Genomic DNA, 12884 nt, shown 5'->3' on the forward strand with positions numbered 1-12884 from the left:
GTGGGAACCTCATGGGAAAGAGGTTTTTTATGGAATTGCCATGGGAAATGTGGGTTATGAGTCAGAAAACTGCAAAGAAAAAGGGAAAGTATGTTTTGATACAGGTTGGTTTTGGTGGTAGGACAAGGGGGAATGGAAAAGGAGGAAGATTTAGGTGGGATATGGGGGTGGAATTCCAGGCTGGGAGGGAGGGGAGGCCTCAGCAGGGCTGGAATTCCCAGAGCTACCCCTGGATCCCTGGAAGTGCCCAAGGCCAGGCTGGAACACCCTGGGACAGTGGAAGGTGTCCCTGCCGTGGCAGGGTGGGATGGATGGGATTTACGGTCCCTTCCAACCCAAACCCTTTTGGGATTCTGTGATCCCACAGCAGGAAAGATTCACGGGAACCAGCCCCTCACAAACTGCCCTGCTCTGTTTGCACACACAGAAGGGTTTTTCACACCTGAATCTCAAGCACCTGCTACTTTTCACTTTTACTCTCACACAAATTCCACATTTTTATGACTGGGATAAAGCAGAGCTGCAGGAGAGAAAGAGAGAAAGTGCATTCCACAGAAAGCAGTTCTCTGATACAAACTATGCTTTAAACACCCAAACTCTGGGTTTGTCAGGAAATGTTGACTGGAATTTGTCAGCAGGGATCAAAAGCCAGCTCTGGCCTGGCGTTCCCCAAGCCACTTTTCATTAATTCATTTATTAAAAGCAGTGATCCTCGTTAGTCTGGAGAGCACAGGCTCTGCACGAGCTGCAGGAGCAGATGGAGCAGTTTCATCCCTTTAAGCTGTTGGGATGGGGACAGGTAGGACACGGTGTGGGAGCCCAAACCTCCATCTGCTGCTCACACACCAGGCCCTGCTGAGGCCTCCCCTCCCTCCCAGCCTGGAATTCCACCCCCATATCCCACCTAAATCTTCCTCCTTTTCCATTCCCCCTTGTCCTACCACCAAAACCAACCTGTACCAAACTCATCTTCCCTTTTTCTTTGCAGTTTTCCGCCTCATAACCCACATTTCCCACGGCAATTCCATAGCAAACCTCTTTCCCACCAGGTTCCCACCTGCCCTCCTCTGTTCCCCAGCAGAGATGGGCAAACTGGATGCAGAACTTCGAGATTTCCCTGGATTTATTGCCATCAAACAGCACCAGAGTTTAGCATACATTACCAGCACGGGCTTTAAATCAAAGGAGCATTTCTTAATCCATTATTTATAATGAATCAATTATTAATGGGGATAGCTTTTTCTCCCCTAATAAATTATTATAAACTCTGCTGTAACACGCTGTACCAATATGTACTATATAAATTATGGGATGTGGTTCAGGTTATGAGGAATTTAAGCAGCTCCCTGAGACGTTTGCTGGCGCAGGGCTGGCAGCATTGCATTTATTGCAACTTCAAGCAATCAGAGCTCCCCATTGCAGCTCCTTCATTTGCTGGGAGACAGATCCTTCAATAAATCACCTGGTAAAGATCTGTATTATTTACACAGCAATGGGAATAAACGTGGGGTTTGTATTACTGAAAAGAGGAAACCTTTTTCTTTAAGCTTTTTCTGCTTTCTCATCTTCAGTGCTGAATTTTTTCCTTCTTGTTTCTTGGTGCTTCTATTGTTTTTTTGTATTTTCTTTGTATTTTTAGATCCAGCACTGTGGGTCTGGCTTTGCTGTGGCTCCCCAACCCAAACTTGTGGCTGAGTGGGGGGGATTTTGCTGTGGCTCTGGTTTTGGGGTCCTTCCCAGAGCCCTGCAGGACCTGGGCATCTCCCTTGTGAGGAGGAGAAGAATTTCCAGAACAACACGGGAGGATCAATAAATACTAAAACCTTTAATAAATCCTTCCATAAATCCCCTGGTAAAGATCTGATGTGAATAAATGTGAATAAATTGGGGGTTTGTATTACTGGAAAGAGGAAATCTTTTTCTTTAAGCTTTTTCTGCTTTCTCGTCTTCAGTGCTGAATTTTTTCCTTCTCGTTTCTTGGTGATTCTACTGGTTCTTTTATATTTTTCTGTATTTTTAGATCCTTTAGCCTGGCCACGGACACTTCCAGGAATCCAGGGGCAGCCACAGCTTCTCTGGGCAACCAGGGCCTCACCACCTGGAAAGGAATTCATAATAATCACAATGATAATCATAGAAAAATTCCCAAAAAAGATGCAATAATTCCCTGGTGGATCTGGATTTAAGAGCAGGGTGTCTGATACCCAGCACATCAAACCCTGAATGTATCAGGGATAAACCTTCCCACAGCCCCCACTCAGCCCCGTGACCCCCAATTCCATCAGAAAACCGCATGGAATCCTCCACGGGAGGACGGGATGGCAAATTTACCTCTCCAACAGCCTCATTAATTTCCTGAACAAACACAAAGGCCCAGCCTCTCCCTGGCCTGAATCCACACATTCCCAGTGTGCCAGGAGCTCTTCCAAAGGCTCCCAGCCGCCGAGGTTTCCGCGCTGGTGGCGGATACCGCTGGGAGAGCCGCAATCAGAATCCCGCTTTTATCGTCATATCAAAGCACTCGCAGGGAGTCGTTTCCATTTTAATGCCTCTCTTCTCCTGCTTTTAGCCATTTTTAGTCATTTTGGCTTTAATAACACCGCCTGCATTTAAAGAGCAAGTGAATTCCCTGCTTCCAGCTCGCTTCCTGGGTGGATGCTGACGTGCCATGGTGATCCAAGTGTACAGGCCTACATCCCAGAGAAGCTGTGGCTGCCCCTGGAAATATCCCAGGCCAGGTTGGATAAGCCTTAGAGCACCCTGGGAGGTGTCCCTGCCATGGCAGGGGTGGAACTGGGTGAGCTTTAAGTTCCCTTCCATCCCAACCCATTCTGGGATTCAATGATCCATGTAAACCCTGGAGAGAGCTGCAGTTCCAGGGTCTCTATGACAACGGTGACAAGCCCAGGGCCGGCTGTCACCGCATTTCCTCTGTGCAGGATTCAGAGCTTCCCATCAGACAGGAAAATTCCCCCTCCACTACTTCATCAATCCATCTCTGCCAAGTGACCAGCAGGTGGTAACTGGAAGGAAAACTTCCTCTTTTCCCAGGAATAATGACCTCATCCCCGGAGGTCTGCACAGGAACTGTCTCTGTGCTGCTCAGGTGACAGCCACGGTGGCCCAGCTGTCCCCAGTGTGTGACCTCAGCTGGACAACCCTGACTTCAGGAGAGCTCCAAGCCTTTCTTCCCTGGATTCATCCCCCCAGGGTTGCTGCCATGGTTCAAGGACCTGCCACGATGCCGAGGACCACCAGAACATTCCAGCTCCAAGAATGCCTCTGGAAAAGCTGCATTCACCAGTTTAACCCACAAGGATTTTGCCACATGCTCCTACTTCTCCTCGACCTCCCGTGCTGGCCGTGCCCACGACAGGGGGTCAAACTTGCCGATCCTTAAGGTCCCTTCCAATCCCAGCCATTCCACGGCATTTCTTTGTTTGCCACGGGAACGACCGAGCTGGTTGTTCCACGGCAGGACCCCCGGGATCCCACAGGTGGAAGGAGCCATCCCCCAGCAGCGCTGGAAATCATTAAATCGGAGCGGTTCCGCAGCAGAGCCGCGGGGACGGCGGAGGATCTCGGCCGGTAATGAAAGACGCCGGGAACTCAATTTGTTTTCCTTAACGAACAGAAGGTTAAGAGAGGATCCGCTGGCAGCCTCTAATTACTTCTGGAATTTAAATGTGATAATAGAGGGCTCCCTGGCCAGGCAGATGAAAGTACACCCAACCCCGTGCCTGCGAGATTAAAATTCAGCCTTGAATTAAAAGCACCTTTTTAGCAGTGCGGGTTATTAAGCACTGAAACAACCATTGAGAGATCTCCTGATTTGAAGAGGGGTTTTTTTTTTCTCTCCCCCTTTTCAAACCTAAAGCTTTAATTCAAATAGAAAAATCCCCAGGCATGTTTTACACGGGAGTTCAGGCCAGATAATCACGATGGCTTTTTGCCAACCTTATCAAGTATTAATGTGCCATCACCCCGCTGCCCTCCTTCTGTGCTCTGCTCATCAAGCAATCATTTTGTCAGTAAACACAGAGAATTTCTCCAGCGTGGTGTCACCAGAGGTGGCCAGCAATGAGGAGTCCAGGGCCGTGTCCATAAAACACCCTGGACGTGGTAGGAACCACCTGTGGGTGACAGCTGAGTGCTGTCAGCAAATCCCCGAGGGGTTTTTCCATCTGCATTTTGGAAGGAGATGCTGGGACAATGAAGGTTGGTGGCCACGGGGGCAGTTTGGGGGCAGGCTCAGTGGGAGCCAGGAGCAGGAGCTGGAGAACCACCAGGAGGATGGAGAAGGTGCCACCACGGGAGAAGACACCACCTCGGTGGAAGGTGCCACCACCACGCCAAGTGGCACCGTGATGGAAGGTGCTGCTGGGAGAAGATGCCACCACCACTCAAGGTGCCACCACCACACAAGGTGCCACCATCACACAAGGTGCCACCACCACACAAGGTCCCACCTCTTTGGAAGGTGCCACCAACACTCAAGGTGCTGCCATGATGGAAGGTGCTACCATGATGGAAAGTGCCACCACCACTCGAGGTGCCACCACCACTCCAGATGCCACCACCACTCAAGCTGCCACCGTAAGGGAAGGTGCCACCACCCCACAAGCTGTCACTGTGACAGAAGGTGCTACTGCCATGCAAGGTGTCCCTGTGAGAAGATGCCACCACCACACAAGGTGCCACCACAATGGCAGGTGCCACCACCATGTGTGGGTTTTAAGCCCAGCTGGAGATGAAAATCCTCAGAGCTGCTCGCTCTTCTCCCTCATTCTAGTGGAAGGGGGAAGAGGATTGAAATAAAATTTGTATGTTGAGATAAGAACAGCTTAATAATGGAAAATATAGAAAAATTATTATTATTATTATTATTATTATTATTATTATTATTATTGTTGTTGATGTTGTTGTTGTTGTTGTTGTTGTTATATTTGTATTCTTGCAGCCATATTATGAAAAGAATAATAATTATAATGATAATGATAATAATAATTTTAAAAAGCAATTTCTCTCCATCCACTGACTGATTCCAGACCCCCCTTCCCAAATCCAGACCAACCCTTCTGGGCTGCTGTTTCTCCCCTTCGCACCAGTCCCGTGGGGCCGTTTTGGAAATGCACACGTGGAACATAAATCAAGAGCAATCTCCAGCCCTGTGGTTGTGGTTTGTGTTCCTCACGCAGTGCAGCAGGTGGGATGGATGGTGGGATGCTCCAGGCCGTATTCCCCACTGGAATGTGCCCTTCAGAGAGCTCTGGTGATTTGTCAGCTGGCAAGAGCACGGCTGAGGAATTCGAGGAGTAATTCAGAGTGAAAGAGGGGAAATTTAGGTGGGATATTGGGAAGGAATTGGCTGGGAGGGTGAGGAAGGACTCGGCTGGAATTCTCAGAGCAGCTGTGGCTGCTCCTGGATCCCTGGCAGTGTCCAAGGCCAGGCTGGACCTTGGGGCTTGGAGCAGCCTGGGACAGTGGGAGGTGTTGGGCTTGGAATGGGGTGGGATTTAAGGTCCCTTCCAACCCAAACCATTCTGGGATCTCAGGACCTGCACTAAGCAAGCCCTGCGGTCAGGAGATGTCACTTCAGTGACAGGAAAAACACCAAGAGGGTTTTCAGGAAGCTGTTGGGAGCTGGGAATGAGGGCAGGGCCTTCAGACCTTGGTGCCCCCACAGGCAGGGCCAGGAAAAGGGTGAGGCAGCTTATGGGGAGCAGCTTGTCCAAGAGCTGGAGCAGGACCAGTCCTGGCAGAGGCTCTGAGGGGAAGGAATGTTTATTTTGTGCCCTGAGCAGCAGGAACCTGAGCGAGTGCCCTCAGCACATCCCCATCCTGCTCCTCCAAGCCTGCCTCCCTCTGCAGTTTCACAGCTGACTTAGCTAAAAATACTCCTTTGTCCTGTGCTTTCTAACTTCCTGCAGTTTCTCTGTAGTCAAAAGTGGAGCTCGCTGCCAAAATCAGATACTCAAGGAGCTCCATTACTTATAAAATCAGCTGCTACCACGTGACAGCTGCAAACATCTGGAATCCATCGCCCGGGCTCCGTGTGGGACTTGATCCTGCTCAAATATCAGCCTGGAGCTTGAGTAGCTGCAGCTTTCTCAACCCCAAAACAATTCCTGCAGAAAGTGGCTTGCAGATAATCAAAATTTCAGGGGAGGAAAAAAACAGGGGAAAAAAAATTAATGTTGTCGAAACAGGAGGATTTTTTAAAGCTTTAATGATATTTTTTTAGCTTAAGGGAAGTGTTTTGCTCCAGGGGAGGTGGGAAGTGTTTCTCATCCGTAGTGGGAAGGGAAATGTTGCTCCCCATGAGTTAACCCACACGTGGAGCTGCTCCCTTGGGCAGCACAGGCTGAGCAGGAAAACCTTCCCAGCAGGATTTTGGGTGTCCTGGGAGGCTGGGGGAGCACACCTGCATCCCTGGGAGGTGACAGCAGCACCTGGAGAGGTGCTGGGGCAGGACGGGCTCCTGAGCTGGGGACAAGGCCCTGAGCACCATCCAGCTTCCCCAAAAAGGGTGGGCTTGGGTCTGGGATGGAGATAACGTGGAATGCTGAGCCAAAAGACATGGATCTGGGAGAGGTGGGACAAAAGCACCCAGAGCACAGGTTGTTCTGGGCTGAAGGGCTGCCAGCCATTCCTGGTACGTCCCTTTCCTGGCAGAAATGCCAGCCTGTAATCCAAACATCACTGTCAGATTCATTTCTTGTTTTCATTCAGTATTACTGAGAAGAGCACGTGCTCCCACCACACATTCCCAAGACGGATTAATCCTAAAAAATCCTTCTATCATTTTATTGTGGGTGTAGGATCCATGCAGGGGGATTGGAAAGGATTCTCTGCTTTCTGGAAAGGATGGAAACAACTCTCTCACCCTCATGCTCTCAGAGGGCAGCACATTCCCTGCCACTCCTGCTGCTCTATCCCAGCTCCTAAAACTCCTGGGATTAGCCCTGTGTGGCCAGAAACAGCAGAACAACACGATTATCAGTGTGTAATCTCTCTATCTAGCTAGTTAAAGTAATGATAATTAATTTATATAGAGGTTCAGCTCTGGTAAGGTGCAACCACGACCGCCCCGTCTCCCAGGGGAGCATCCAGAGCACGGCCCCCACTGTTCAGCCCCTGCTGGGGGGTCGAGAGCCAAACAGGACTTTGGAGCCAGCTCTTCCTCTTCCCTGCCTTTGGAATTTCCCTTGATTTCCAGGCACATCTCCTCCCAGCTGCCCGTGCACAGCTGAAGCCCCGCGTGCGGAATATTCAGCAGGAAAACGCGGGAGCGGCCAAGCAGCCTCACCAGGAAGGCCTGGGAAAAGAGAGGAGGGAAACACCTGCGCTCCCAGCCCTGTCCCAATTCATATCCGAACGTTTTCCACGGAGCTGGGACCCTCTCAGCAGAGAGCTTTGGGAGAACTCCGGGCTGGTTCAGTCGGGAGCTTCCCGAGTTCCCCCAGCAGGTTTGAGGTGCACAGCTCTGCCCCCCTCCCCTGGCACAGCGCTGAGCTCCTCCTCTTGAGATGGTTTTATTAATTAAACTATGAGGTTTTATTAATTAAACTCTGAGGTTTTATTAACGTGGAGTCCTGGGCCACTTCAGCTGGCAGGGGAAAGCTCAGGAGGAGACGGAATTCCCAGCAGGTTTCCAAAGGCAACTCCAAAATTGTAACTTTTAATTCCTAAAAATATCAGGGTTTAGCCACTGAAAACTACATGGGAATTCCAGGTTGCTTTTTTCCCAAGTTCTGCACCTCTACATGGCGAATATCTGATGGCTGCAAGCTCTGCTGGAAAAACAAACATTCCTGAATTCAATCCTACAGCTCCAGGGTTTTTCCCTTCCCTGCACTCCCTGGGCAATTCTTGTCCCTGGAGCACCATAGATCCTTCTCATAAATTAACCAAGGAATGCTAAAAACTCCCAAATTATTGCCACAAGGGCCAGTCAATCTGTGCCTGCTGTCCCAGGAGGAGCTTCACCTAAAATAAAACCCTGCAGCACCTCATGCAGATCCCTAAATCTCTAGCCCCAAATGCAGCAATCCCAAAAATTCATATTCCTACACAGCAGGATTAATAATTTTTGTGCAATGGTTTGTTTCATTTTCTTTTTTGTCACATCACACAATTTGTCACCGAGGGGAGCTGCTCTGCTCCTTGTCTTGTTCACAGGAGCCACATCCTCAGGGCAATCCACGATTCCGGCAGCCAGACCTTGGGATTCACTCCGGTTTCTGGCCCCAAAAGCTGTTTTGTGGTTGGCACATCCCTTCCCATGGAGTTTGACCCTCTCAGGGATTCACAGCTCAGCTGGAATGAGGGCATCCCAAGTGACACCAGCACTGGATGGCATTGTGGCTTCTGGAGAATGGGAATTGGGAGCTAATCCACATCCAAGGGGTTTCATCCCAGAGGGAACGGGGAAAAACATGGTCCAGCCCTGAGCTGGACTCCCAGAGACCTGGTTAGGATTTAATTCCTGTTAAAGGGATATAATTCCAGAAGGAGCTGGGAAGAGCACAGTCAAGTCCTGGATTGGATTCCCAGGAACCCAGTTAGGATTTAGTCCCTGTTAAAGGGATTTCATTCTAGAAGGAACCAGGAAGAAGGTGGTGAAGTCCTGGGTTGGATTCCCAGGGACCTAATGAGGAACTGATCCCCATTCCAGGCGTATCATCTCAGAAAGAACTGGGAAAAATTTGGTCAAATCCTGGGTTGGACTCACAGAGACAGAGCTCAGATTTAATCCCTTTTGAAGAGATAGTATTCCAAAAGGAATTGGAAGAGCATGGTCAACTCTGGGTTGGATTCCCAGGAACCTAATGAGGACCCAATCCCCATTCCAGGGGGAATCATCCCATAAGGAGCTGGGAAGAGCCTGGTCCACCCTGGGTTGGATTTCCAGGAACCTCATTAGGATTTAAATCGTAATAAATGGATATCATTCCAGAAGGAACTTGGTAGAGCCTGGCCTGCATTGGATTCCCAGGAACCTAAATGAGGACCCAATCCCCATTCCAAGTGCATCATCCCATAAGGAACTGGGAAGAGTCTGGTCTATCTTGGATTGGATTCCCAGAAATCTAATTAGGATTTAATCCATATTAAAGGGATATCATCCCATAAAGAACTGGGAATGGCCTGGCCAACCCTGGGCTGGATTCCCAGGGACCCAGTGAGGACCTAACCCCCATTCCATGTTCATCATCCCATAAGGAGCTGGGAAGAGCCTGGCCAACCCTGGGCTGGATTCCTAGGAACCCAGTGAGGACCTAACCCCCATTCCATGTTCATCATCCCATAAGGAGCTGGGAAGAGCCTGGCCAACCCTGGGCTGGATTCCCAGGAACCCAATGAGGATCTAACCCCCATTCCAGGTCTATCATCCCATAAAGAACTGGGAATGGCCTGGCCAACCCTGGGCTGGATTCCCAGGGACCCAGTGAGGATCTAACCCCCATTCCATGTTCATCATCCCATAAGGAGCTGGGAAGAGCCTGGCCAACCCTGGGTTGGACTCCCGGCCATCCACACCCTCCTGCCACACTCCAGAGGTGCAAGGCAGCCGGGCAGAGGATATTTTGCCTTTCCAAAGCCATCCCCATTTCCCAGAAATCCCAGGTTTTGTTCCCAGACTGCTGCAGGGAGGTTCTCTGGTTGCTCAGCAACTGCTTTAGCGCTGGTCAGAGCTTGGGGTGGTGGCACCCGCCTGCAGTTCCTGCTGGACAAGGAACGGGGCAGGATCTGGAGGAAGAGATGGAAATGGAAGGGCAGGCGCTGCTCCCCAGGAGCTGCGAAAGCCAGTTTGTCTGGGTTCATAAAAATCAGCTGGAATTTTGGGTGGGAGAGTGCCATTTTGGGTGGAAAATGTCATTTTGGGTGGAAAGTTTTATTTTTCAGTGCTCCAATTCTCTGTGGGAAGGAAGGGAGTCCATGGCATGGGACAATCCATGGATTCCCTTCAGGAATTCAGCCTTGTTTTCACAGACTCACAGGAACACTGAATTTGGGCTGGAAGGACTTTAAAGCCCATGCAGTTTCACCTCTGACACCTCCCACTGTCCCAGGCTGCTCCAAGACCTGTCCAGCCTGGCCTTGGATATTCCAGGGATCCAGGGGAATTCCCTGCCACAGCTGCTCTGGGAATTCCATCCCAGCCCCTCCCAGCCAGGAATTCTGTCCCAAAATCCCATTTAATCAATGTTCCTTCAGTGTGGAGCCGTTCCCTCTTACACTCTCCATGTTGGATAACCCAAAAGCCTTGGAGCGCTTCCCCAGGAGTTGTTGGTTCCCCTTCCCCTTTCCAGCCTTCCTCCTGGAATCCACACCTCCTCCTCCTCCTCCCCACGCTTCCCCCTGCAGATTCCCTCTCTCCAAGTGGCAATTAGGTTGATCAGGGCTCCACTTTGCAGCTTACAGATTGTTCTCCTTAATTATTAAACACGGGATTTGCATCCCGTCCCAGCAGGTTCCCTTTGAAGCTCGGGCTGAGCTGGGAATTCCCTCCTGCTGCCGATCCCAATCCAACATCCCGCTACTTCCATCCGTGGGAACACCCCCTGTGCACCTGGATTTTCCCACTTTTGCAGCTTTCCAACCCAATCCTGGCCCTTTCATGGCTCCCACTCCTTGATTTTCCACAGCCACTGTTGCTGTTGGATGTGCAAAAAAGAAAACCATGGAAGCGCTCCCAAAACCGTGCGGGTTTTCCTCAAAAATCCCATTTTTGGAGGTCGCATTTCAAAGCACATTTGGAATAGGTTTGGAATGGGGGTAAAAATATTCCTTGGGTCTCCTGGAGAATTGGATTTCCCAGGAATTGGTGTTCTCCAATCCAGCTGGTGTCCTCCAACCTCATCCCATATTTTATGGGAATATGCTGAACTTCCCCAGTGGATCTGATATTTAACATCCCAGAAACTCCTCATATAGACATTATAATATATGCAAATGTATGCCTCTATATATATTTATATAATTAATTCATATTTAACACCCATTTTCCAGCACATTGTCTGGTTATTATTCTTTATATGCTAATTTTGATGGGAGTATTTTAATTTTCCTTGCATAGATAATTTCTAGTGCTGGAATATCTTTTTTTTTTTCTTTTTCTCCCATTAGGGAATCTTTAAGCTGAGTTTATTTTCTGGAGCCTCTTTCCAGCCTCTTTCCTCTTTCCAGGGTACCTGGCAGTAAATGCTGGTGCAGGTCAATGTGCTCCAGGCAAGAGAAAAAGGGGGGGAAAAGGGGGAAAAAAAAGGAGACGGGGAAGGAGGGTAGGAAAAGGGGAAGAAATGGGGAGAAATAGGAAAAAAATGGCACAAAAAAAGGAGGGGAAAGGGGAAGAAAAGAGGAGAAAAGAGGGGGAAGGGAGAAAAAAGAGGAATAAAAAGGAAAAAAGAGAAAGAGTGAGGGAAAATGAGGGGAAAAGGGGGAAGAGGGGAAAGGAAAAGAAGGGGAAAGAAGGGGGAAGAGGAAAAAAGGGAAGAAAACGGGAGGAAAGAAGAGGAAAAAGGGAAAAGAAGGGGGAAAGGGGGGGAGAAAGGGAAGGAAAAAGGGAGAAATGGAAGAAAAGATGGCACAAAAGAAAGGGATGGAAATGGGGGGAAAGGGGAGAAAAAAGAGAAAAAAGGGAGCAAAGGGGAAGAAAGGGAGGAAAAAGGGAGGAAAGGGAGGAAAGGGAGGGAAGGGAGGAAGGGAGGAAAAGGGGGGGAATAAAGGCAAGCATAAAGGGAGGAATAAAGGGAAAGAAGAGAGGAAAAGAGGAGGAAGGAAGGGAAAAAAGAAGATAAAAGGGAGGAACAAAGGGGATGAAAAGGGGGAAAAAAAGACTTCCTGAGGAAATGAGGAGGTTCTGCTTCCTGTCCTGATGGCAAATCCTCTCAGGAATTATTCCCAGGCTCTCTGGAGCTCTCCCTGCCCCTCCACACTTTCATTTCCCTCCCCAGCAGTTCCCAGGCCAGCAAATCCTGCAGCCCCAACTTCCAAGGATTTTTATTCCCTATTAATTAATTTATTAATTCCATATTTATTTCCTCTGTTCCCATCCCAACAGGATGACAACGAACAGCTAGGCTTGCAATTCAGGTTGAATTTTAGTTTGTTTAGGGGAATGTGGAACCCATCCCTGCTCCTGCTGCCCCTCTGGAAGAGGAGGAATTCCTTCCACCCCATCCAGGGCTGCTCCCAAAAATCCTCAAGGGGATTTCCCCCTGCTTTAACCTCGCCCAGCTGGGTTCAGAGGTCAGGGCCCAATAAATGAGATTTCTGCTCCATTCTTTAATCTCTGTTAATCCCATTACAGTGATCCCAGCCTCCATCTGGCCCTCCGTGGATCTCACTTCCACTTTTCCCATTCCTTCCTTTTCATCTCCAAGCACATTTCTCTTCTATTTCCCCTTTGCTAAATCTGGAATTCTCAACGTTTCTATTTTTACACAAAGCTACGTCTCAAACCCTCCAAATTTGTGAATTTCTCATTTCAGGGCCAACAAAACTTTACAGAAAATGCTATTTTTTTTCAAGTTCCCTTCCTATATATCCTAAATTTCTGCTGCATTTCCAAAAGCTGCCTTTCCTTGGATCCTTTGAATAACTTTTATTTTAATCTCTAACCCAATAAAGCCTGGATACAGAAATTTTTTCATTCTTTCAAGACCTTTTCTCCCCATACATTCTACTGATATGAGGTTTTGTCCACTCTTTTGATCATAAACATAAAATATAAAAATATAAAATATTTAAAACATAAAAATTGAAAATACTAAAATATAAACTATAACAAATATAAAAATTATAATTATATCTAAATAATAGAAATAGAAATAGAAATAGAAATAGAAATAGAAATAGAAATAGAAATAGAAATAGAA

The sequence above is a fragment of the Passer montanus genome, unplaced genomic scaffold (assembly GCF_014805655.1).
Source record: "Passer montanus isolate IOZ18808 unplaced genomic scaffold, ASM1480565v1 scaffold1, whole genome shotgun sequence".
In the NCBI taxonomy this organism is placed as follows: Eukaryota; Metazoa; Chordata; class Aves; order Passeriformes; family Passeridae; genus Passer; species Passer montanus.